This window comes from Equus przewalskii, chromosome 1 (genome assembly GCF_037783145.1).
Source record: "Equus przewalskii isolate Varuska chromosome 1, EquPr2, whole genome shotgun sequence".
NCBI lineage: Eukaryota > Metazoa > Chordata > Mammalia > Perissodactyla > Equidae > Equus > Equus przewalskii.
Window position 1 is genome coordinate 101,336,046 of NC_091831.1, and position 26,522 is coordinate 101,362,567.

At 40.3% G+C, this 26,522-nt stretch overlaps 2 long non-coding RNA genes across 2 annotated transcripts in view; one reads left to right on the forward strand and one right to left on the reverse strand.

Moving 5' to 3' along the window:
• The window catches only part of LOC139083328 (uncharacterized), a 24,483-nt gene extending 16,556 nt beyond the window's left edge, over positions 1–7,927 (forward strand). Inside the window, exons 2-3 of the long non-coding RNA XR_011539966.1 lie at positions 4,266–4,363; positions 4,819–7,927. This is a non-coding gene — a long non-coding RNA (uncharacterized lncRNA). The remainder of the gene's footprint in view (positions 1–4,265; positions 4,364–4,818) is intronic.
• LOC139083332 (uncharacterized) overlaps positions 1–24,085 on the reverse strand; it is a 36,494-nt gene extending 12,409 nt beyond the window's left edge. Inside the window, exons 1-2 of the long non-coding RNA XR_011539971.1 lie at positions 23,803–24,085; positions 18,843–19,262 (exon numbers count right to left, since the gene is read on the reverse strand). This is a non-coding gene — a long non-coding RNA (uncharacterized lncRNA). The remainder of the gene's footprint in view (positions 1–18,842; positions 19,263–23,802) is intronic.
• Between the last annotated feature and the right edge of the window lie 2,437 nt (positions 24,086–26,522).

Consider the following 26,522-nt stretch of genomic DNA (forward strand, 5'->3'; position numbering starts at 1 on the left):
GCAAAGAAGAATTATGTGGCCCAAAATATCAACAGTGGCAAGTTGAGAAACTCTGTGCTAAAGAATGTAAGGGCATGGATTATGGAGTCAGAAGGACGGAGGTTAGAATCCCAGTCTGTGGCTTCTTAGCATGTGACCGTGAATAAATTACTTAACCTGACCCTTAGTTCTGAAGTGTGACCTGACCTCACAGGTTTTGTTTGATAAGTATCTGAAAGAGTATAAGTAAAATATCTGGCCCCAAATAAGTCCAGTCGTTCAGTTTCCCTTCCCTTTCTCTAACAACAAAGTGTAATATGAAGCTCCACCTCCAAGTGAGTTCTGGAAGAAAAGAATTTTGAAGCATTTTTATTTTTCAATGATCTGGTCATATCTCAGCATTTTGTTGTATGTTTTTAAATAATAAATGTTAGCTAGAGTTTATTGAACTGAACAGAATGAGTCTTATTGGTTTGAGAGACTGCAGGAAAATTCTCGGTTCTCTTTGGGATCTTTCTGATTGCAGTTCTAATGGCATCATAGATTTTGTGTGAAACGAGCAGGACACGTAGGTCTGGGAGTCAGACAGACTTGGATTCAAATTTTGTGGCTGCATTTCTTGGCTATGTAACCTTAGGCACAAAATACTCCACTGGAGCCTCGGTTTTCCTCATTGGCAAAATCAGGATCATGATTTTCATCTTTCAGATTTGTCTTTGGACTATAAATAATATAAATAAGGCAATGCCTAACACAGAGCTAGACAGTGCTGAGGACCTGCCTTAATTACAATAACCTGAAGTAGGGGCCGGCCCGGTGGCACAGCAGTTAAGTTCGCACTCTCAGCTTCTTGGTGGCTCGGGGTCCATCGGTTCGGATCTCAGGTGCAAACATGGCACCCCTCGGCAAAAGCCATGCTGTGGTAGGCGTCCCTCATATAAAGTGGAGGAAGATGGGCATGGATGTTACCTCAGGGCCAGTCTTCCTCAGCAAAAAGAGGAAGATTGGCAGTAGTTAGCTCAGGGCTAATCTTCCTCAAAAAACAAAAAACAATAACCTGAAGTAACTGTTCTTCGTGCTTTCATTTTTCTTGCTTCATTAAAGGCATGAGAGGTAGGCCAAAGGGAAGAGAACTAAGGTGACCCCCTAGGTTGAGGGAACAAGACCCATGGGGCCAACCAGCGAAGAGAACTCACCTTGAAGTGAACAGCCTGTTCACAGAAATCAACCCTACACATTTGAATAAGATCTTTGAGTGTATTCAACAAGAAATATTCAGCATGTGGTTTTAAAGAGAGGAAGTGGTCAGGTACCACATATTACCAGAAGGACTCCGTGACAGATTGTATTTTCCAAAGATGGCTGCAACAATTTCCCATCCCAGACCACACATTGAGAGATGCTGTAAATTAACTTAAGGTATTTTATTTTAATATTATTTTTGATATGCTCATTTGTTTCAAATTACAAGTGCAATGCATGTTCACTATAGGAAATTTGGAAAATGCAAAAAAATGATGTGAGATTAAATAAGATCACATTAGCAATGGTATTAAAATATCTTTTGGGTGAATTTCTGTTTTCAAATGTGTTTAGCTATACAGTTCAGATACAAAATCCTAAGTGACCATGATATTAAGGCTGTGTCTTCACAGCAAAACAAAGTACAAATTGAGATAATTACTGCAAAAATTTAGGCCCAGAACCTGCTTACCTAGACAATCCCTATAATTAGGGAAAGGTGTTTGGGATAATTGCCTCAATTTACCACTCTAGCAGTTTGAGGGAATGAGGTATCAAGAATTGGTTGGCATCAGTTTTCTTTTCTGATTATACAAAATGCTTAATCAGACTACTTTTCTCAAAGTATTTTTTCCTCAATGAAAAGCCTTTTTTTAAATATTAAACTGACTTTGACTCAATTGTCAAAAGACTCTTCCCGTTTTCAATACCCAAATCACCAATCAAGTCTATCAATTTAGTTTATTTTTAAAAAAGGGAAAGAAAACCAAAGAGCAACGAAGCCAGTCAACAAATTCAAAACACACATTTCAAGGTATAAAATGGTCCCTGGACTATTTCTAACAAGTAAAATGAAACGTACCCTTCCCATTGTGCTGAGTTACGCCCCATCAGATTGACAAGGACTCATGGGGGTGACCGTTCTAGGACTGAAATTCCATTTGCCTTCATAGTATGTGCATATTGTTGGGTGGGGGGCACGGAGGTAGTCTCAGAAGGGAGTAAAGAGGGGCTACAGTCCAACAATTTAGAAGAGATTGCGAACATTTTTTTTGTCCAAGATTTAACTGAGATACGAGACTTCCAAAGGATGTACAGAAAGTAAATTTTGGAGGTGCCTCTAATTTTATCCTCTGTGTCTCGTATTAAAGGATGTTGCGTAAGTTCTCAGGTAGAGCTCACTATTAAGAATCACAAGGAAAATTGATATAGTACGAAGTAATCAGAGGAGTAAGCCAAAACTCCCTCTGGCTTCTGGTCTAATCTTGAAGGGAAATTAGATTAGAAAAAGCAAAGCTAGAACCCGGAATGGCACAGCCACACAGGCCCAGGGAAACATACCAAGGAAAAACCAGGATGGGCAGGTGGGAGGTAAGGTGAATACAGGAACCATACGCTTGAGAGGGTGGGAGATGAAGACTTGTGCCCGGAAAGGATGGATTGGCCTGCTGAGGAATAAGGAGCAGGAACTGCAAATTTATAGCGTCCAACTGGCACCCTGTCCGCATTCCTAAACCAACACTGCCATCATCGGTTTCCTCATTTTTGGTTTGTTTGTTTCTTACATTCCAGATGACCAGCTTGAGAACGGGTTGCCACTCCTTGAATCGTATTATGCAAAAAGGAAGAACATGCAAGCACAGAGAAATCCTACCTTGCAAAATGAACTCTTTGGTTAATTTAGAATTGGTTCATTTCTCAGTTTTTTTCCCCCTGATGTCAAACAATTGACTTTCCAACTGTCCTCATTCAAATGCACTTATTTGCAAAATCATGATTTCTTGACGAATAGTTGTTTGCCAAGATCTGTCTCGTGTTTCATAGAACACTTAAGTGTATTGAATGGGAAAATCCTCAAGCTTTGTTCAAAGACATATACTGCCTCGAAATGCAGCATTTTGTACTCGACACAAATGCGACAGAGCCTAATAATCGAGATAAATACTTTTCTAAAACTCTGAGTGTTAGACCGAAGTTTCAGACATAAATGTGGCCTGTTTCAGATGTTACTGGGCAGCGGGAGATTCCTCTGATTCTTTTCACCGGAGGAAGTGTCCTGGTGAGGTGTGTGTGGTATGTGAATTAGTCAGTGTCCAATTGGGACTCCAGTTTTCCTCAGATTATCTCCCTCTCATTTATGTTTCCTGTTCCAGCAGTAACTGGAGGTGATCACAAAACAGTAGGATATTTATTTCCTGGTTTTAGCTGACTAATGAGCGTCTAAGAGACACTTGCACCTTTTGTGTGCTTGATCAGATGGTGGAATTTCTCTCTCCACTCAAGTAGTTCCTTTTCCTCTAAAATCAATCAAAACTATTTCCCAACTGGCCCCGAACTTAAATAAAATAAACCAGGGCTTTTATTCAGTAACTTTAGTATAGAATAACTGCCTTAATATTTAGATAGAAGAAAAGCAGCAAATATTAAATGATTGACTTCTTTATACAGCAAAGATAAACTCTCTTCCAAATCCTGCCAAAAGTAAGTTTGTAACTAGGGGAGAGTGAGAAGGGAGAGAAGAAAAATAAAATCCCCAAAATACGTGGTATATATGAAATCAGTAGATAAATATAATATCATCTTGAGAATAGAAATAACAATAATAATAATGGCAAATCAGAAACGGATAGTACTAAATTTCCCTCCCTGTTCGCCACCTTACAGGATATCCCGTCTAGCTGCAGAAACAAAACATGGAAATGAATCAGTCGATAAAGGATTTTCTCCCATTAAAGATGTTGGTGATTTTGTCCCATGTAGGGGAAGTTGAACATTAGGATAGATGTTCATAATCTGCGGAGACCACAGTAGCTCCCCCACCCCACGAAGTGGGATGCAAACTTATTGTGTGTGATAAAGAACATCAAGCTAAAATAACAGCATTTATCTAAGTATGATAATACTAAATCACGCCACAGACTGACCTAAATATTTAATTTTTTCCAACATTGATAATCAATATCTTTTGACTGCCGCCCTAACTGACTACTTTTGTTTTTCTTACTAAATCTCAGAAAACTGACATCTATGGACATTTCTTATAGCTTTTCTTGGAGCGGACAGGGATGGAGAAGAAAGCAGTCATTGTGGGGATGTGGAGCCGCAAGAGAGAGAGGCTGCTTTATTCAGGAGAAATTCAGAGGTCAGTTAAAAATTGTTATTATGGGGGGCCGGCCCAGTGGCCGAGTGGTTAAGTTCGCGTGCTCTGCTTCGGCGGCCCAGGGTTTTGTTGGTTCAGATCTTGGGTGTGGACAGGGCACTGCTCATCAAGCCATGTTGAGGTGGCGTCCCATGTAGCACAAGCAGAGGAACCTACAACTAGAATATACAGCTTTGTACTGGGGGGCTTTGGGGAGAAGAAGAAGAAGAAAAAAAGAAAAAAATTGGCAACAGATGTTAGCTCAAGTGGCAATCATTAAAAAAAATCATTATGATATTTTTCATTTCAAAAAGATGTAAATTACTCTTAAACAACTCATATTTTTCAAAAGTTAAAACCAAAAATGTTAATTAGTATGATTGTGATCATTTCAAATGTATATATACGTCAAAACATCAAGTTGTACATCTCAAATATATGCATTTTTATTTTGTCAGTTATACCTCAGAAAAGCTACAAATGAAAGTAAACATCAAGCATAAAAAGAAATAAAAAGGAAAGAAGAAGAAAGAAAAGAAAGAAAGAAAAAGAAAGAAAGAAGGAAAGAAAAGAAAATGAAAGAGGAGTGAAAAGGCCCTTACATTCCCAAGGTTCCTGTGACCTAGAAATGAACTTGTCCTAAGAATCAGGTCGAAGGCATTTATTCAAAGGTTCAGAAGGACTTCAGCTTTCACTATTCTTAGAAAGATAAAGTTAGTATTACACATGTCATTATCATGTTGGGATCAAAATGGAGGACTCACTGGCATGAAATGTTTAAAGCAGGAGGTGAAGATAGATTTATGTAATGCTAATTTCAGGCAGCTTTCAAGGTTAATGCTTGTCCACATTTGCAATGGCCAACTCCCCTCACCCCAGGACCACGTGGTCAGCTCTGTACTGCTTGCCACTGGCATCAACCACTTCTGTGACGTGTTGGCTGCAATTCAACAGTGAAGCATGCATATTCTCTACTTGAGCATTTGAGGAGCCTGCAGGCAGTGAGGTATGATGCAAATGGAAAAAAAGAAAAACTGTGACCTTGAAACTCACCATCATAAGCCATCTAGGTGTCCTGCTCGGGCTTCCAAAGTGGGCGCTCAGACAGGCCACCCAAACTGCTGACATCCTTCATTGACCCTTTCAGAGCAATTGTGAACCTAATGACGTTGTTTTTGGGTTTTGGAACTGAACTTTACAGGGATTGGTTCCAATCCTGGGTGGTGCTGAGAAAACTCAAGTCTCACCAGAATTTGGCTGAGACCACCAGACGTGTTTCATGTGAGGGCCTTTTCCCATAATCTGACCAGAATGGTTTATGAATGTTCTGGAGAGCAAAACACAGGTCCCAAAGGCTGAGAAGGGTCACGCCCTGCTCAGCTAGGAGACCACACAGCCATCCTCTCTCCCTTCTGAGTATTTATAGTTAGAAAACCACACCACCCCTCTCGTTCGGAAGCTGAGGGTGAAAGTGGAAAAAGCCAGAAACACGAATTGCATCCTACAGCTGAGAAAGCCCCTCTCTTGGAAAAGCTAGAAAATAAATAAATAAAGGGGGAAATCCAAATGGGATTGCTCTTCAAACACACAAATGATCTTATGTTAACAGTTGGGATTAAACAGCTGTCTCGTGGTTATGTGATCATAACAGATGCTGTGTGCAAACGTTTCCTGCTAGCTTTGTTTTGGTTATTGCTGTTTGTGCAGTTCAATGGGCTGAATTCAGCTTAAGGGATACAGATTTTTATTATCCTTCTGTGCTGCACGGGCAGCTTCATCATCTCTTTAAGAGGAAAGGGGGCGTGTGTGAGGGATAGATGGAGGGAAATGGAGGGTGGGCTCTCCCATGTCACATTGGGAATGATGTCATATTGCTGAAATTCCAGCACACTCGTCTTAGGATCACTTTGCCGTTGAAGTGGTCCCCCGTTCTATTCTGTTTTGTTTTGGTTTTTTTTTCTCACCTAGGCTGTCCTCAGGTCTAGAGCAGTTTAGGCATCTGGAACAGAATTTATAGAACATAGAGAACGGTTCTTTTGATGACTAGCAGCTTACAATGTGGTAATGATCCCTGTTTTGTCTCACTTCCTCCCATGCCCTCCAGAGGTAAAATGTACTAGCTCATTTTTATTTTCCCTGGAAATTTCATTTCACCCTGGGAGCAGGGACCGCCCTATATATGTAAGCCAAGCGACATGGTGAACTGTCACGATTTTTTGGAAGTTCAAATCTGGAAGCCATTTTGGACTGAATTATATTACTTGTTCAAACCAAAATAACCTCTTGGCTCAAATTCCTCAGAGAATTGCCATGATTCATACACACTTTGCCTACCAACAGATTTAATTTCCATTGCTTATATTTTCCAAACATTTTTTAATACGATGTAAATGGCAGAAGTAATGTTTCTGGGTTCAGAAAAGGACCTGGCTGCCATGAGGAGGAGGTAGAGAGAACAATGTGGGCCGTATTTAGCCGGTCTGGCATGGGCTCTGCCTGCGCATCGTGCACTGCCCCCCCCAAAGACCTCAATTTTCATCTATAAAAAGCTGATCTTCATGCACAGAGGCATGCATTCACTGGCCAGTAGCTCATCTCTACTTTTAAAAATTTTGGATAGGGGAAGGAGGGGGCAGCTTCCATTGCTTAATACCTTACCTTATGAATTATGTCTTTGAGTAAAGCATCCTACCAGGGCTTAGTCACTCCCCTCTGACTCTTTACTGAAGAGGAGGGTTTAACAATATATAAATATATCTAAGGAACCAAACTTAAATTGTAATCTTATTCTCACTCAAAAAAGGGATTTAATGATTACTCGTCAGAGTTCCCCAGCTCACAGAATGAAATTACGCCTTCTCTGATAAGTTGCCAAAGCAGTAACATTTCTATGATGCTTTAAGTAAATTTCAAAGCAACTTCCTATACATTCAATGCTTGATCCTACTCGTAGCTCTTGGAGGTATTTTCCTGGTCATACAGAAAAGCAAGCCAAGGTCCATCCTATAAGGAGAGTACCATATCTACGTCATCTAAGTTTATTCAAGTAGTAAGTGGTGAAGCCCACACTGGTACCCACATTGGGGATCTGTGACTATGGTTCAGAGACTGAGGACAGTATTTGCCCAGGGATCTCTGTTGTTGTTGTTGTTTTCATCAGGTGAGTGGGTGGGAGTGTGCTGCTCTACATCAAGCTGCCTCTGTTGCCTCTGCATCCTATAGGCAAACATCAGCATTCATCTTCTAGATGGTCTGGGTGCTCTTGGAATCCTGGAAAATTTGTTTTTGGAGAGCCTGGAAGGACTGAAGATCAGCTCCCTTTGTGGAGCCAGCCTGTATCTCAAAACAAAAGATCCTTCCAAAGAAGATATACAAATGGCCAGTGAGCACATGAAAAAATTCTCAACATCCCTAATCATTAGGGAGATGCAAACCAAAACTACTGTAAGGCACTAGCTCACACTCATTAGAATGACTTCTAAAAAAAAAAAAAGACAGAAAATAACAAGTGTTGGTGAGGATATGGAGAAACTGGGACACTTGTGCACTGTTGGTAGGAATGTGAAATGGCACAGCCACTGTGGAAAACATTACGGCAATTTCTCAAAAAAATAAAAATAGAATTAACATATGATCTAGAAATTCCACTGCTGGGTACATCATCAAAAAATTGAAAACAGGGTCTTGAAGAGATATTTGTACACCCATGTTCATAGCAGCGTTATTCACAATAGCTAAAACATGGGAGCAACCCAAGTATCCATCGATGGATGAATGGATAAACAAAATGTGCTCTATGTGTATATACAATGACATGTTATTCAGCCTTAAAGAGGAAGCACATTCTGACTTATCCTACAGCAAGGATGAACTTTGAGGACGTTATGCTAAGTGAAATAAGCCAGTGACAAGAAGATAAATACTGAAGGAGTCCACTTATATGAGGTACTTAGAGTAGTCAAATGCATAGAGACAGAAAGTAGAATGGTGGTTGCCAGGGGTTGTGCAGGAGAAAATGGGGAGTTGTTTAACAGGTACAGGGTTTAAGGATGAGATGATGATAAAGTTCTGGAGATGGATGGCGGTGATGGTTGCACAACAATATGAATGTACTTAATACCCCGGAACTGAACACTTAAAAATTTTATGTTGTATGTATTTTACCACAATAAAAAAAAAATTAGAACAAAACAAAAGGTCCACTATAGTCACCTAAGACCTGGAAGGTTAGGTCTCCACAAACTGCTTCCCTTGACATCTTGCTCTTGCCCCTTCTCCACTGTGTCTGAACATAGAACACACTCAGCTTTTCACATTGTGCTGTACCCAGATACTACACTGTGTGCAGATTAAATAGCTGGGGAGAAGTGCAAGTGAAGCCATCAGAGAGGTTTGATTTATACCCTTTCCTTGATGATTACAAGTATCTCTAGGATCTTCATTCTTTTCAGGCTTGATACCAATTAAAATGCAAATCTTTCCAGGAGCGAATGTTTTAAGCATTTTCATCTTTGAATTAATTTCAGATCCTTTTATCTTCTACCTCTCTTTCTAAAACAAAGATGCCTTTTATTATGAAGGTAATAGGGAAAAAGGGTTAATAGCTAAGACATACCAAGAGCTCTTACAAGCTGTCAAGATGGAGACAAACAGCACAACAGAAGAATGAATGTGGGTTGTAAGAAGACAGCAGAGGAGCCAATCCAGCTGGCCCCCGATCAAATAAAAACATGGTCAAAGTCACTTAGTGGCAAGAAAATGAAAATAACAAAATAGTAAGGTATCTATCACTTTATATTCATCAAGCTGGCAAATTTTTTTTTAAAAAGCTGTATCACCTATTGATGGCAGGAATGTGCAGAAAAGGGTGCATTAATACATAGTTGTAAAAATGTGAGGACTTTTTGCAATTTGGAAAAACAATCTGATGGCATATTTTAAATTCAAAGTATATCTATCCTTCCACTCAGCAGTCCCATTCTTAGGAATCCATCCCAAGAAATAAGAGTCTTCCTCTTTTAGGAAAGTCATGGGACATATATCTGAGGATGTTTGCTATAGCACTCAAAGTGACAAAAAATAATAAAAAAAAAAAAAGATTCAAGCTCAGTACATCCATGACATGGATTATAATGCAACCACGAAAAGAAAAAAAATTTCAGCCATATCAGATGACTCAGTTGGAATTCCATGAAGAATTGCTGAATAGGAAAACCCTTGTGTAGGAAGTATAGCTCATTTTAGAAAAACAAGTAAACACACACATGCACGCACACACACACACATGCACACACAGACATGTACTCTCTATATCCACCCACAGAGGATCCTAGGATTATATTTGAATAAGAATATATGTGCTTGAAGACATATGGAAGGTTTATTACTAGGTAATTCATATTATTTCTCTGTGGAGAAGTAGGCTAATGTGAACAGAGAAAAGAGAAGAAAGTGAGTTCACAAGCTAAAAAGAAAAAGAAAAAATAATGGCACCAAAATGAAATGTGTTTGCTGCATTGCTTTTTTTTGTATATGTGGGTATACATATAAAGAAACTTCTATGGAAAGATAAAGCCAAAGTATGACATTTTTCATAACAAAAAACCTGGAAAACATGAGGCTTCTTGAGAGAGACTATCTGCCACTCTTAAGATTATTATAATAATTTTCTCAGTTAAAAATAAAGATCAGTGACTCAGGTCATCCACTGTGAGTTTTGATGATGCAGAAAACTCACTTGGCAATTTCCTTAGGAATTAAACAGCTATCCTTTTGCTTTTCTGTGTGTCTCTGGTTCTTGGAAGCAGAGGCAGTGAGGAGGGGATAGTTCAGAGTTCAACATTGTGTCCTAAAAGTGTAAATACTGATGTCATTTGAAACAAGCGCTGAAACAGAACATCATCAGTTGTTGTTTTAAGTAGTAATCAAACACAAGTAACCAAGTTACATCACACAACACTCATATCCTGGCTCCAGGAAGGAGTCTTACAGAGAAGTAGCTGAAGGCAGCAATGCAGGACACACCTCTCAACACATAATCATCCTCTAAACTGGTTTCCTAATTTGCGTTTCTAAAATTGGAATACAGTTTGCAAAAGGGCAGAAAGGGCTGTTTAATGCCATGAAATTCCCACTCCTGATTTCTTAATTTTGATTTGTCTCTCAGTTGACCAGTACATAAGTGTGAGTTTATTTTCAAATATCATGATACAGGGGCCGGCCCAGTGGCATAGTGGTTAAGTTCACATGCTCCACTTTGCCAGTTCTCCAGGGTTCCTAGGTTTGGATCCAGGGCACGGACCTACACACCACTCATTAAGACATGCTGTGGTGGCATCCCACATAGAAGAACTCGAAGGACTTACAAACAGGATATACAACTATGTACCTGGGCTTTGGGGAGGAAAAAAAAAGAGGAAGATTGGCAACAGATGTTAGCCCAGGGCCAATCTTCCTCACCAAAAAGCACACCTTTAAACAAAATCATGCTACATGGATGATCATTTTCAGATTATGTGAAAATGTACCTATGAAGCCTTTATATACTAGAAGAAACTTGATTAGTGACAATATAGATGAGTCACAGTCCAGTTCCCATAGAAGTGAGAAGAAGCTTTTCCCTTATCTTCAGCATTTTCAGCAGAAAAATCTGAGGTCAGCCCATTTTGCTATTTTATAGGTAATTTTTCCCTTTGCATTCCTGTGTACTTATATGATATTTACTCTAATAATTTAAATCTTTTCAGTGTATTAATTTTTTCATTGAGGTTGCTTGTACTGCTATGGATCCATTTGATATGCATATTCTAGCTTTTATTATGCAGTAAAGTTTTCTTTAATCTTATCTTTGAATATTGTTTCTGTTCCAGTTGTCCTGTCTTCTTCCTCCGGAACTCTTATAAATTCTTAGATTTGGTCTCCATTTTGTTATTAACATCTACTATACTCTTAAAAGTATTTTTTCTTTGAGAGCTTCAGTGTCTGAGGCTTGTTTTCATTATCACCAATTTTTTGTGGGTTTTTTTCAATACACTTCTACCCTAGGTGCTATCAATTCTTGTTTTAATTGTGCAATTGTATTTTTAGTCTAATTTGTGTAACTGCTGTGATAGGTCACAGTTGTGATACTATGCAAAGTTCAAGTGTTCAAAACTGGAAACTTCTTTATTTTATAAGTTAGCTTAATTTCTCTCAAATAGTCCCCATTTCCACAGATGACAAAATACATAAAGTTATTATTTCCAGGAATACTCCTTAAGTATTAGTTTCCTATTGCTGCTATAATAAATTTAGTGACTTAAAACAACATTCATTTACTATTTTACAGTTCTGGAGGTCAGAAGCCTAAAACTGGTTGACAAGGCTGTGTTCCTTCTACAGGCTTTAGGGGAGAATACATTTTCTCGCTTTTTCCAGCTTCTAGAAGCCTCCTGCATTCCTTGGCTCACGACCCCACATCACTCTAACCTCTTCTTCAGTCACATCCCTTTCTCTAACTCTGACCCTCTTACTTCCTTCTTATAAGGACCTTTGAGATTACATTCGATAATCCAGAATAATCTCCCCATCTTAAGAACCTTAATCACATTCACAACATTACCTCTTGCCATGTAAAGTACCACATTTACAGGTTTGTAGAACCAGAACATGGACATCTTTGGGAGGGAATTATCCAGCCTACTACAGTTAAATTCATATGTGATTATTTCAGTCACTGGCAAGTTTACAAATGCCCACTAGGTCTTTTCTTCTAATTTCTCCTTCCAGGTCACTTTAAATCCTTGAGGATGGTTGCCAGAAAGGGAAGCTGTATCTTTTACTATATCCCTTTTTTTTTTTATCAAGTTAATGATAGGTTACAATCTTGTGAAATTTCAGTTGTACGTTAATGTTTGTCATTCGTATTGTAGGTGCACCACTTCACCCTTTGTGCCTACCCCCCCACCCCACCTTTCCCCTGGTAGCCACTAATCTGTTCTCTTTGTTTTACTCTATCCTTTTATAATAACTGGTAAACAGTGAGTAAACTGCTTTCATAAGTTCTGTGAGATGCTCTAGCAAATAAATTGAATCTAATGAGGAGACTGTGGAAACCTTGGACTTAAGGCCAGTGGGTCAGAAGCACAGGTGACAACCTTGACTTGCAAATGGCATCTGAAGTAGGGGAAGGGGGCAATCTTGTGGGACTAGGCCCTTGACCTGTGGGATCTGACTTTATATCCAGGAAGATAGTGTCAGAATTGAGTTACATGGTAGGACACACATCTGGGGTCACAGAGAATTACTTGGTATGGGACCAAACCCCACACATCTGGGGTCAGAAGTGGGCCAAGTGTGGCAGTAGTGTGACAGTAAAGGAGAAGCACACCAGGTCCAACACCAGGTCTTCTTGTGTCTTACTGATCAAGTCAAACTGTTCCTCAGATGTTTTTTTCTGGTTCTGGCAATGAACCACATGCCATTTATCGCTTTGACAGTAGAATTTTCTTGGCGCTCCAAGTTATTGTTGATGTTTCCTGCTCTTACCCATGCTTAACCCTCCATCCAGAGCTAGTGTTAAGTGGAGCACTCTGGGACATCACTGTCCACTTGGGGGCTGAGTAAAATCTCTTCTAAGAGCTTCAGCTGGTGTCAGTTCCATGCCAATGGTCCTCCCTCAGTTCCCAGTATTTAGCACCAGTGACTCTGCTAGAGAAAAATTGGATCTTATCCTAATCCTCCTGCCTGGTATGTGATATAACAAATATATATAAAAATTACGCCTCATAGAATTTACCACTCCTCTGAAAGACTCTTCCTGTAGGCATCACTCCTCCAAAAGGGAAATTCGCTATGGTCATTCCCCACCTTAGGCCACAACAGCTCTCCCATTACATGTGTCTCCTTATCTGTTTCAGGGAAATATAGAATTCTCGTCAATGCAAAAAAGGTAAGTATTAATTGGCAGGAAATGGAAGAGGGAAACTGAATTTTGAGAGCCTCAAACAGTCTAGCTACCTATCATTTTGCTGCAGAGCCTAAAATGTGGTTCTTACGAAAGGAGGCAGGTGTGGGGAGTTGGTAGGAGAAGAGCAGTGCAAAGAAAGGATCTTGCAACTTACATACTGAGAGCATAGCATGGATGCCCTCAGAAATGTAAAGGAGAAATCAGTCCATGACCCATGCTTTGCCTGCTATGCTATGCCTTACATTCTGAGGGCATAGCATAGGTGATGGGTTGATTTCTCTCTCCTGGCCATTTCATCAATCTTGCACTTAGTGGAAATTGTTCCCAATTTCACTAAAAGTTGTCTGTTGACGGCAGTGTTAATTTTTATCTTTTTCCATTATTTCATAGGGGTGGGGGCTATTATTCAGATGACATTTTAAACCAAAGTCCTGACACTTTCTTTTGTAGGAGAAGACAAGCAAGGACTGGAGAGAAAGGGGAGATGGAAGACGTGGAGAGAGGAAACTGCAATGGGGAGCAGCAAGCATACTTGGAGGAATGGTTGTGGGTCCTGAGTCTTATAATGTAAACTAGCACAACACACCTCAAACAGAGACCTCTGCTTTGAATTCTGCATACGTCCAAATATATTTGTAAAGTCTTGTAGCATCATTCACTTAGTCACAGCCTTTGGATGCACTCAGTTTTTTCCGGTCATCAGCCCCCTCCCTTCCTTTCCAGGTCAGAATGTTTTTCTCCACAGCTAAACTCACCTGAATCCTCTCCTTCAGCTGGATTCTTCCCTGGACCTCTTTATCAAGACCATTTTTTTTTTCTGCAGTGACAGATTCTAAGTGGCTGCTCCCTATTTCTCAGTCATTTCTAGCTGGTTCATCCCTGGACACTTAATGTCCTCCAAGTTGCCCCTGAAGCGCTGTAGCCCACAGAAAATCATCCTGCTGTCACCTTGAGTTCTAGTAAAAGCATTTCCGCTCTTCATTCTTGTTCCCACCTGTTTAAACAGCCAGGCTCCCAGCCAACACCTTGTTACAGGATCCATGGATCAAAAGTTTTTCCAATTACTCTTTCAAACACCAGCTCATTTACGTTGTTTAGGCTTGCTTTGTTTTATTTTCTTCCAATAAATAGAAAATGTTTGGGGAAGATTATTTATTTATTTGTCATATTCCCCTTAGAATTTTGCTTAAATCATTGAGTGAAACTGTCAGTCCTGTCTAGGTGGGAAGAAAATTGCTCAACCCTCCTTCTCTGAGCCTCTTGGCTATTGAGACCCTGGACCCTTCACAGCTCCTGCTAGTTTGGCTTCATGTGCTTAATTTCGTCTTATTGCAGGCCCAAGGTACCTAACCTGCTTTCCATAGCTTCTCTTTTTTTCTTAGACCTCTTCGTCCCCAAGGACCAGGATACAGTCACCACAGCTCTCGGTGGACTTGTAGCTTCCAATAGTAAGCTCAAAGATTCTTTCATTTTATTTAATAGTTTCATAAAGAAGCAATGGGGATTGCAGTTCTTTGCAAAAGTTGACACCCAGGGCATGTTTGTGCTATGTTGGAAACATCCTTGTTTCAATTAAACAGATACATAGCATCTTCATAATAGCGACCACTAGTTTCCACCTCTTTCTTCAGTGGTATGCAGCTGTTTTGTTCACAGGGTACTCTAGGTCTCAGCTTCTGGAAGTGAAGTCTCCTTTGTTCTGGACTGGGGAATAAAGTCTGCCTCAACTTACATGCTAGATGCTAAATTAAGCTACTTGGACTCAGGCCTAAAACAGGATTCTAGGTCTGGCAAGATTCACACACACTTCTACCTCAAAACTGTTTCCTAATTTTCCACTGAGGTGCAGGTCCACAGGTTATGCACTCTGATTTTACTATATGGTGGCACGTCCCCGTAGCCTTCCAAGATTCTCTTCCTGAGTTCCAGATAAATGTACAATGTCATTTCTATTTTTTTTTTTTTGTAAGGATCCAAGACTTTCCACAAAGTCAGAGTTGGACATACTGCAAACCACCCTCAAGGTAATGTGGGCTCCTCCCAACCCAGATGAATAGTTCCTAAATAGTATAATGAGGAGAAGTGAAGGCAGAATGGGAAGATTATGTCAGTGGGGGCTGATGTTATCCAAAAATTAGAAAATCACCCTTGTCTCATCTTCTACAGTCACCTGAATTGGCCTCTGAGCTTTAAGAAGAGATTTTTGGAAATCAACATGGAGTCCATTACCATTCAGTCATTTAACAAATACGTACTGAGCATCTACTCCATAGCAGCCATTTCCTAAGTACTAGGCATACACGGGTAATCAGGCAGACAGAGCCACTGCTCTCAGGCTTACAGCTTTAAGAAGGAGACATACAGTTAACAAGTTGGGGTTTTTTTTTTTTTTTTTTTGGTGAGGAAGAGTAGCCCTGAGCTAACATCTGTTGCCAATCTTCCCTTTTATGCATGAGGAAGATTGTTTCTGAGCTAAAATCTGTGCCAATCTCCCTCCATTTTGTATGTGGGATGCTGCCATTGCATGGTGCGTAGGTCTGCGCCCGGGATCTGAACATGCCAACCCTGGGCCACCGAAGCAGAACACCGTGAACTTAACCATTACACCACCAGGCCAGTCCCAACAAGTTTCTAAATGTATCATTAAAAATAATAAGTACTGTACAGCATTGTACATAACAGCCAAAAATGAGGAACAATCTAAATGACTACCAGCTGGTGAATAGAAAAACAAACTGTGGTATATCCATACAATGAAATCCTATTTGACAATAAAAAGGAATTAAGTACCAGTATGTGTTATAACACATATGGATGGACCTTTAAAACATTATGCTAGGTGAAAGAAGCCAGATGCAAAAGATCACACATTATATGAATCCATTTGTATGAAATGTCCAGGAGAGGTAAGTCTATAGAGACAGAAAGTAGGTTAGTGTTGTTTGGGTCTATGATGGGAATGAGGAGTCATTCCAAATTTGTATGAGGGAAATATTCTAAAATTGAATTGTGGTGATGGTTATACAACTCTTTAAGTTTACTTAAAATATAAAACACAAATGTACGCTTAAAAGAGGTGAATTTCATGGTATATAAATAATACCCTTAATAATGCTGTTAAAAAATCTTTAAAAATTAGTTGCAACAATAAAACTTAGGCATTATTACTTGAAAAATAATTATTTTTCTAAGGGACTAAGTGAGGGGAAAGTGATAAAAGATTAGTGTGCATGTGTAAGTATCTTCTTAAATAAGGCAGCCAGTGAGGGTTTTGCATAGGCAGTAACCTTAAGGGAGATCTGAAGAGTGAGAAAGAGCCAACCACAAGAACCACTGATGGAAGAGACCACTAGGGACAAGGACGACCTTGCACAAAGGTCTTGGAGTTGGAAAAACTTTGGCCTATCTGAGGGACTGAAAAGAAGCTCATGTGAGAAGGAACAATGTTGTATGGGGCCATATGATATTAAAGAGCCCAGATTCTGTTCTTAGTGGAATATGAATCTACTTCAGATCTTGGAACAGCAGAACTGCATGCTTTATTTCTTTAGATTAATCGAGATTGAACAGAGTAAGACTAAAAGGGAAAAACTCAAATCAGATGCTGTTTCACAGCCCAGGAGAGAGATGATATTATCTTGGATGAGGGTGGCAGAAGAAAAGATGGACAGAAATAGATGCACATAATTTTTTAAGCCTGACATAGGTCCAACCACAATTGCTTTAACACTTGGGTTTTGAAGAGTAAGGTAGAAAAAGGAATCAAAGATGACTTCCATATGCGAGATAAAGAATTTACTAAGATGAGAAAAATTGAGGTAGGAACAGGTTTGGGGGACAGGAGAACCAAGAATTCCATTTTCGACACATGAAATCTAAGATGCCTATGACATAACAAGGGGAGTGATGGAGAAAGCAATTGAAATATAGATTTGTAAAGGAAATGGAGGAGGAGCAACCAGAAAGGCTGAAGAAAACTCAGGAGTGTGTGATATGACAGAATCCTAGACAAGAGAGACTTTTGAGAAAAATAGAGTGGATAACGATGTTGGGTACGATGATAACTGGCAAAATGGAGGTCAGGTTGGTGAGCCTGACAAAAGGAGTTTCCATGGGGATGATGGTAGAAGCCACACTGAAGCTGACTGAGACACGAAAGGAGTGAGGACGTGAGGACTGTGTATGCAGATGATTCAAAATACTTGACCTTGAAGGGAAGCTGAGGATGTGGCCATAGTTTTAGGAAAATGAGGGATTGAAGGAATGTTAGTACATCAGTTAGGATTAGTTTTGGTTCCAAATGATAGAAAACACAACAACAACAGTTTAAATTAGATAGATGTCTATTATTCTCCCCCATTACATTAGGCCGTAAGAAGTTCTGAGCTGCTGTGGTGGCTCCCCAAACATCAGGGGCCCAGATGCTTCTACTTTACAGCTATGTCAACATCAGCATGGGAGGAAGTGATGAAAAGCTCTGCTCCTCTCATTTTAAGGATGCTTCCAAGAGTCTGAAATACTGCGTCTGCTTACTCAATCACATGGCCACATCCAGATGCACGAGAAGCTGGGGAATGTTGTCTGTTCCAGGTGTTTATGGACTCAGCTAAAAGCATAGGTTCTTTAATCAAGGGAGAAGGGAACAATGGATATTGGAGATTAACTATCATCCTTTGCCAAAGACAGGGTTTGATTTTTGTTTGTGTATTTGTTTGATTTTTTTGTTTAAGTGTTTATACCGTGTAGTTTGTAAACTGACCCAGTAAAGGAGTGTTGGATGCAGGAGGGCAATGGACTGAGGTCCAGAAAATCCTTGAGAAGGATGAGGCGATAGGATTCAGAACCTAAGTGAAGGAACTGGCCTTTGAAAATAGAAGGCACATTTCATGAGTTGCAATTTTGAAGGAAAAAGATAAGAGAGTGCAGATACAGGTTAGTTTCAATATTTAAAAATTACGTAAAAGATGGGAAAGTCCCAACTGATGGCAGCTATCTCCCAGGTGATGTTTGAAGTAAGGTCAGCTTGGAGTAAACTGGAGGTCTCAGGAGAGAGAAGGCATGGAATTTTTTACTGTCTTGCTTGGTAGGGAAACTCAGCAGAGCCACAGGGCAGTGTAAGAGCCCCTTTGAGGCTTGGGATTTTATTCCTAAAGTGAACCCAAGGTCAGCCAAGGTCAGCCCACATTAGCCAAGTGAAGCTCTGACACAGGTAAGGAGAAGACAGATGGCTGAGTTAATCCAAGGTGAGGGTTTGGCAAGGCAAGTACCAAGAGAAGCTAGCGAGTGTGAAGTTGTTATAGAAACTTGCAAGGAAGTCACCGTTACATCATCAATCAGTTCCAATAACAGCTGTTTATTTATTTAATGCCTCATTTGCAGAGGGCACTTTTTATTTATAAGGATCGATATTTTGTAGCTTCTCTTTGCTGTTCATTAAAAGTAGTTTTTAACTTTCATGGCTCATAGGACGTTTTTCTGTACATATGAAATTGTTCCTAATTTTAGGTCCATTTCCCCAAGTGTTATTACTTTTACCTCTGAAGAAAAATAGTCCTGCAGTTTCCTCACAGATCATTTCATACTCTTGTCACCTTTTATCTTCCTCCTTTGCAGAACAAACAACTCACTTAATATGTCTCAACATTCCACTGCTTATATCATTGGGTTCCTCTTCTTGGGACCCTCTCCAAGTTCTCAAGGAAACGGGGGAGTGAAGGTGAATGCAGAGGTTTCACTCTCCAAAGGTTAGTAGTTGAGGCTTCATTTTTATAAGGCATCATGAAAAGAAAGATGGGGACAGATGAAGAAGAAACGGCTCTACAATCTTGAATGCTCCCATCCTGGGGCAGGCTGGGTGGCCCTTAACAAGCTGCCCGGGGGTTCATTTGTACTTCCAGTGGCACTTCTTCTCTTGAAGCCATTTCCCCAGGAGACTAGGTTCCCAGGCCAATATACCTAGATGGAAACAAATGCCCTGATTGGTACCAAAAAAAGTCCAGTGCTGCGTTGTTGAATTTTATATTTACATTAAGAGTCGATTTTTAATCAAACTTATGGGAGAACCTAACAATTCCTTTTAGCACTATTCTCTGGGAAAAACAAGCTTCAAAACATGATTTACATCCAAGTTGCAATATGGAGAAAGTAGATAAACTGAAGGATAAGGGACAATTCCTGGCCCTTAATTTTCTGACTCCTGGCCCTTTCTTGTGTTGTTCCAAGAGTGGTCTGCCATGATATCTTGGACTTCCCTACTTTCTAACTACTACCACGGTATTCCTCATCAATTTCCTGGGAATCATGAGGACTACTAAGACTCGTTCCTGTTTTGTTTAGTTACTAAATTTGTCAATGGGGTACAACCATATTTTAAACTATTTCTGTAAGAATACTATTTCAAATTTCTGATGTAATTTTGTATTCGATTTCTAGTTTCCAGAATATGTACTTAATTTACGGTCATCCCCAAAAGTTGGAAAACAAGTTCTTGGTTTCAAGCTCAGCTTGCTTGGCACCACATTGTACAGAATAGATGGTAGGACGAGGTGCCTGTGAGAGCCAGCTCCACAAGCCTGTCCAGGCAGTAGCCACTGGGACTTGGGAGTGACCCAGGGTGCAGACAGCCCTTTCCCTAGGCTTATTCAAAAAAAAAGTAAATAAAATATATATGATCTATATAAATATGTGCACATATATGTGCACATGTATATAGACACACATATGCATAAGTTGTATAATGTATTCTATATGGATAAATATATAAATATATATTATGTACATATAAATTTAAAATGCCTCCTGATTTACTATTTGATTAAAATCTAGAGACACTACTATCTAACTTCTGCATTAATTGTCCCCAAAAGCAAATGAGAAGTAACAGCAATAATAACCATTTCTTTCAAGGAAAAAAAATGCCTTTGGCCATTTATTCTAAAACACTTCATTAATTTATCACCAGAGTTATAGTCTCAATGTCACCAATATCTTTTCTACTGTACTTTTGAACAGATAATTTCTCGTACATTTGCAGAATGTCAGATTCCCAGGCAATGTCCCAAGAGATCAGGGCACTTGTGTACCTGGCATTTGGCTCCCTAACCATGCTCTGCAGACTAGATGGAGCGTGTGAAGAAAACAATGTCTCTATCTGTCTTTGTCTTTAAGAAAGTGAGTGATCGTCTCTCTCCTTGCCTATTCCCTCCATGGAGAATTTACTGGCCCCAATTTTTAAAAAAGCTCCTACCACACTCCCATTTTCTGTAACTGCAATTAGTTGCAGGTACAAAATTTGGAGCAAAGAGGCCTCTCGTGGCCTGTTGTGCCTGCAGTTATCCAACTGTGGCTGCAGTTTTTCAGTGCACAACTGATTGCACCCACAAAAAGAAAGACTACACTCTGAAAATGGGTCCCTTTAAGACAGTTGGGGGATTGCATGCCTCCAGTTGGCAAATTGCAATCTTTTATAGGGGCATAGCCATCTCTCCGGCTCGTACTACAAGCCTGAAATCCAGGTTAGGCATCTCAGGTGAGGGAGAGGTCCCCATTGGAAAGCGGGTGCAGAGGCCCCCCACTCCAACCCGCCCCCAGTTTCACCTTGAGCTACTGGTGGACTGTGCATTAGTATTCAGCATTCCTGACTCCATCTCCTGCTTAGTTCACCAGTCACTCTCCAAAAGGGTTTGAGGAGAGAAGCTCGGTCACACTGTCAATATAACACATTTAACCAACTCTAAATTTGCTTTAAAGAGACAGCTACGAAGATTGACTTTTGCAAAGTGACTCCACCATCCAGCCAAAGACGTCCATTTGCTCCCAACTGTTATTAACTGTGTCACTGAGTACATAAGAAAGGGTTTTGAAGGAATTCCAGTGTGAATCCACTAATTCAATAATCCAATAACATAAATTCAAGTAATGGATATTAATCCTATGTTCAAAACACTCTCACAACTTTTATATCTCTTTCTCAAACAGACCGAGCATGCGTCGCGAAGGCTCCTGATGAAATAATAAAACCCAATTCTCATCTAGAAAAAAGAATCATTATAGGAGGATGGTAATTTACTTTATATGACCTTCAATTGATTATTCTGTGGCTGCTACACAAATATCACAGGAGCTATTGATCGTAAAACTTACCAAATAGATCTCTAATAGCTTTTACTGGGCAGAAATAATTATGCTTGCACTGTGGTCAAACACACATAAACCAATGTGGAGGTATTAATGTATGGGATTATTACCCATCTGTCTGCGAGGTATGGAGAAGACCCTTCATGGGAACGCACTATGTCTAAGCCCCATGAAAGCTCAATATCCGAGCCAACAATTACAGCCAGTTACACGGAAAAATTGATTACTGTAACTAAAAGCTAGAGCTGGAAAGCAGAGGCTGCAGCTTGCTTCATAAAAGCAACATAATAACGAGAGATATCCTAATTGAGGGGGAGTCCTACTGCAGTGGCTGCGTGGACGCAGAAATTGAATTTCCCTGTGGTGTTGGCAGCCGAGTGACTTTTCAGAGTCAAGAGCTTTCTATCCGGCCCAGATCAAGATCAATGATCAACACCCGTAAAAGGTCAGGGTGTCTAATCAAAGAACAGATCATCTGTCTCTCAAGGAAAAGTGTACAACATAATCCAGAAACACGGCACTGCTGGCCGCAGAGAGCGAGAAAAACCCAGGGAAAGAGAAACTCCAGTTCCACTTTGGTGAACAGGAAGAATGCTCTGCTCATACCAAACGGGGAGGCAGACTCCGGCGGGCGATGCGTGGCTGCTCAGGTAGGCCTGAAGCAGACGAACGAAAGCCATAAGTTGAAGGAGGCCCTTCTCCAAGTTCTTAGAAAAATAATTTAAACTTCAAAATTCTTCAGCAAGTCTATTACTTGCCCTACATCCCTTCCCCAGCTAAAGCCAGTATTTTAAATAATAATGAAAACACATACACATCAACAGCAAAAAGCAACAAAAAACTGCTATCAAGATATTAAAACGAGGAGTGACACATTTTTAGCACACAGAATGAATAGACCAGAATGCGAATAGGAGTGAGGGATGGCTGAGAGTAAAAAAGAGAGATTTTGTTTAACCAGTGTGGGCTTTGGGTGTGTGTACTTGATGGAGGAGAGTAGAGGGTAAAGGAGCTGGAACAATTGTATCCCACGAAACAGAAGGCTATCCCACGAATCCCATTCATGCATCCCATGAAACAGAACAGAATTGGAATGCGCAGCTGGAGGGCTTCACATTCCAATGACTGGAAAGGTTTTCCAAAGTACTTATGTCCAGACCACACCCCAGACCAAGAGAATCAGAATATGGCTCTGGGAATTTTCTTAAAAACCCTCTAGGTGAGTTTCCTGTGGAGCCAGGATTGAGAACCTCTGACTTTGAGGAGAGACCCTTCTTAGCCACGGGAGGTCTCTAACGGATGAGGAACCTGGAGCTTCCCAAGTTGACCCCTCCTGCTGCAGCAGTATGGCTCACGTGTCCATTTCTCTCCCCTTCTCGGCATTATCAGTTCCAGTTGTTAAAGGCAGGAAAACTGGAGTCACCGCTTTCTCTCTTTGTCATGATTTATGATTCAGAAGCAAGACAGGGGTGGAGGGTTGGGGATGATGCTTGCTGCTGTGCTTGCTGTTATCTTTTTTTAAAGAAATATGCTTTTCCGAGAAACCTTGAAGCCACGGGCAGGGCTGTCTGTTTTTTGCCAAGGCCTTGCCTGGACATAATTGACATCCACATGGACACACTCTTGGAACGGATAACGGGGAGGGGCAGGGATTCTGCTTGTCCTCAGTTCTTCTCAAATTACATGATAGAGTAGATGTTTTGGATCCTTTAAACCAGAAGGACTTGTGGAGTCCAGTTATGAAATCCATAACGTGTTAGCAGGACTGATGTAGCTGCCTCCACAGAAGAGCAGGGAACTCAGCACCACCCTTAAAGGCAAGGTGGTCACACAACAATCGGTTTGCAGTTTTGGAAAATGAAGACCTCCCTGTGGTTTGAGATTCTACCCTTTTTTGGAATTGTTACAATCTGTTTCTTATGGCCCTTGAGATCTAGCTTAGGTTTGGGGGGTACTTTTTGCACCCTATAGAGACTAATTATTAGCTTTGGTTTAATATCGTTCACTTTGGTCTCGAGGGAAAACTGCCTGAAGTATGCACAGGCCATGCCCAATTCAGACTTCGCTGGCAAACTCCATCATGGGTTCACACTATCAAAGAAACAGACCAGAGGCAACGAATTCTGTCCCTAAAATGTGCTCTCACTTACTCTCCCCCTCCAAAGGTAAGCATCGTAATTCTTCCACTTTGCAGAGACTAAACCCAGGGAGGGCCCTGTGTCCACGCGCATGGGTGACAGACCAATCCAAAGCGGGCGTGCGCATTAAGGGAGAACGTGTTCTCCCACCTTCCTGCTGCCCCCTTCGCGGCCAACAGCGGGCTCAGCGCGCACACCGTCCCTGTCACACGAGCGTTTACCTGTCTGTTCTGGCCTTGGAGAACGCGGGGGCTCACGAGGGCGCCTCCAGCCTGGGAGGCGCGGCGCGGAGAGCAGGAGGGCAGCGGCGGGCTGTCCGGCAGGTGCGACCCCACCTGCCGCCCGATTGGCCGCGGCGGCCGCGCGCGGCGGGAGGAGGCGGGTGATGGATGGCCTGTCTGCGGGCCGGGGTCCGAGCAGCGGGGGCCCGTGAGCGTAAAGAGAAGCGTCCTCCCCGCCGCTCTGCACCGAGCCCCCGGGAGAGCGAGATGCCTGCACAAAAGGACCGGCTTGGAATGTTTCGATGTTGAAGATTAGTTTCTATTACATCTCGGTGGGAGAAAGGAAAAAAGCGCTAAGGGAAAGTGGAAGGCGAAGAACTTCGCATAATTTAGGACTGTTGACAAATCATTTCGCCATCAGAACAATCCCTAAGCCGACCCTTCCCAAATTGCAAACAGTTTATAACTCCTATTTGTCATTTATGAGAATGATGCCCTATCAGTATCTGAGAAATAATATGAAATCAGACCTGAAGAGGTGCATCCTCTTATCTCAGGTAACATTAAAAGCACTGAAAATAGGTTTCAAAAAATGGGGGCTGGGTGAGGGGACAACACCCTTTAGATGGTCTATGCAAGATAAAAACGGAAGACAATTGGATATTAAACGCTAAGAAAAGTTTATTCCAAAAAGAATAAAATAAAAAGATATGTTCCAGAGATACATTTTACACATTAGAATGTGTAAAATTTTCTTAATTTGTCTCGCTTTTACGTATTTAAAGGTCATGAGCAATTTGAATATATTTTGTTTATCCTTGCAAAAAGATGACAGCACATGGTTTTAGGCAATGGAGTTCAGAAGCGTCCTTTTAAAATCTCATTATGTTGAGAATAGGGTTTGAAGCAGGCAGACAGATAACAGGAAAAAATATGTCGTGAACCACCATGGAAATGGGGCCAGTAGAGAGCTATTGTATCATCCGGGCTCTTCTTTGGCAACTGAAGGACAGGTCCATTCACTGTGAGCATTTCCTCCTGTACCAGCCGCAGCGCTGAAGGTGATACACCTCGTGTCAAGGAATAAGTCAGAGCTGACTGGACGCTGATTTATTTACCTCCGAGAGCAAAACAGTTTAAAGAAAACAGTGGGATTTTTTCCATATGAGGAAAATATTATTCTAATTGTGCTTCAGAATACTCACCATCCCCTTCTGCCCTAGCCATTACCGCCACTAAGGAATTGAAAGCCATGTTTAAAATGGCAATAAATGAGTTTGAACCATGTTACAAAGGTGTATTTTATCTCATTGTAGTTGAAAAGTGACTGAGGGGAGAAAGAATTAAGCTACATGCATTTCTCTGTCAAATAACACATTTGAATAGTGTAATAGCAAGCTTAGAAAACGGAAAAATTTTTAAAGAAACCTAATAACCCCATGAGGCTAGCACTGATAGCATATACCAAAAAAAAAAAAAAAAAAAAAAAAAAAATCAAAGAAAGAGAAAAGAAATGCACACAAATTAAGTTCATATTCTATTTCTTTCCAGAATTATTTTTATGTATGCTTAAATACTTATAAAAGTACATTTGAATCTTATGGGATTTTGACATATAGTATTATGGTAAAAGAACCATTTTAATATTAGTAGTAAGCCATTTTAATGAATTTTAATAACAGCACAATATTTCACTAAGTGTATATATAATTTGATTAACTATTTCCTCCTTGTTGGATATTTGAATTGCTTCTAGTTTTCAGTAAAGTAAATAATACAGTAAAGAACATCTTAAGTTAAAATTTCCGTTTTAAATTATTGCTTTCAAATAAATTTTTAAAATGGAATAAATAGGCCATACTTTGTGAACATTTTGATAGTTTTTATAATAGTTTCCAAGCTACTTTACAAAAAAAAAAAAAATGCTGCAGTATTCCATGCTATCAATAAGAAAACATTGGATCACATATTTGACAGTATGCTCAGGACTATTGAGAATATTAATCAAAATATTTGGTAATGTAGCAGGTGAGATTATTTCTCTGATTTTCATTTTCTTTGATTACTAATGAAGTCATTTTGTTCCTTTTTAAAAATTGGTTTGCTTCCCTCTTTTGAATTTTTGGTTCCCCTTTTATTTAATCATTGAGGTACTTCTGCCATCCATGTAAAAACAAAATAGCATTTTTACAAACACTCTTTCATTGTGTTAATTTTGAACTAACCTCTGGTTAAAGTAACCGTAGCAAGAAATCTCCGACAATTGGGCTAAGTTGCAGTTTGAAATGACCTATCAAATTTAGATTTCCAGCAAAGCTTCTGCTTTCCTTCCATCGTGGCACATAAAATGATATTATCAGCTGTGAAATTACCCTGGAAACTTAAGGTACTTTATAGCAAATCATATTCTCACATTAGGAAACTCAGAATCGTTGATCTGCACTAGCTTGCTTTCCAGTCTGAAAATTTGTGTTGTTTTCTTAAGCTGTGATATGGTCGTTTAAAAATGCCTTCCTGCGTTTCGGCACCTTCCGCGAGCACACCAGTGCCCAGTAAATAAAGTAGCAGCCCATGTCCCTTTTAGCAAAAGCTATATATCTGTTCAGACTTGTAATTTGCTCCGTTTATATCCTTTGCCCTTGAACTCTGGTTATTAACGCAATGTTTCTCCAAATGATGCCATATAACTCTGCTCCGAGCACATTCACGGTGACACCACG